The sequence below is a fragment of the Sinocyclocheilus rhinocerous genome, unplaced genomic scaffold (assembly GCF_001515625.1).
Source record: "Sinocyclocheilus rhinocerous isolate Xijiao unplaced genomic scaffold, SAMN03320098_v1.1 scaffold827, whole genome shotgun sequence".
Taxonomy (NCBI): domain Eukaryota; kingdom Metazoa; phylum Chordata; class Actinopteri; order Cypriniformes; family Cyprinidae; genus Sinocyclocheilus; species Sinocyclocheilus rhinocerous.
The window spans coordinates 912,533-913,118 of record NW_015633173.1 but is presented as its reverse complement, the minus strand read 5'-3'; the positions used below and the strand labels follow the sequence as shown (position 1 = coordinate 913,118).

Genomic DNA, 586 nt, shown 5'->3' with positions numbered 1-586 from the left:
AATAAGTGTCTGTAAAATCACCAACAACCTCCAGAAAGCTGGAGTGATGGTCTGACAATCTACTGTCCACAGAAGACTTTGACATAGAATTACAGAGGCTACACAGCAAGATGCAAACCTCTGACCAGCACCAAAAAATAGAAAGGCAAGATTACAGTTTGCAAAAAAGCACAAAGGTGAGCCAGTAGAGTCTTGGAACAGTTTTATGAACACTGTTAAGTGATGGGAAAGCAAAAGTGTGGAGAAAAAAGGAACTGCAAATGATCCTAAGCATACAACCTCGTCTGTGAATCATGGTGGAGGTGGTGTCATGGATGCATGGCTGCCTCTGGAACAGGCTCTCTCAACTTTATTAATGACTTAAAAAATGATGGTGATAGCAGAATGAATGCAGAAGTGTACAAAAACATCTTGGCTACCGATGTTCAAGAAAATGCCGCAAGACTCATCAGAAATGCTTCATATTGCAACAGGACAATGACCCAAATCACCCTGCTAGTTCAGTCAAGGAGTTTATCAGGGCAAAGAATTGGAAGGTCTTAGCCCAAGTCAGTCTCCAGATTTAAATCCTATTGAACATGAATTT

At 41.0% G+C, this 586-nt stretch overlaps 1 protein-coding gene across 1 annotated transcript in view; it reads left to right on the top strand.

Moving 5' to 3' along the window:
* mcm9 (minichromosome maintenance 9 homologous recombination repair factor) overlaps nucleotides 1-586 on the top strand; it is an 18,847-nt gene that overhangs the window by 16,149 nt on the left and 2,112 nt on the right. The gene's annotated exons all lie outside the window — the stretch shown is intronic.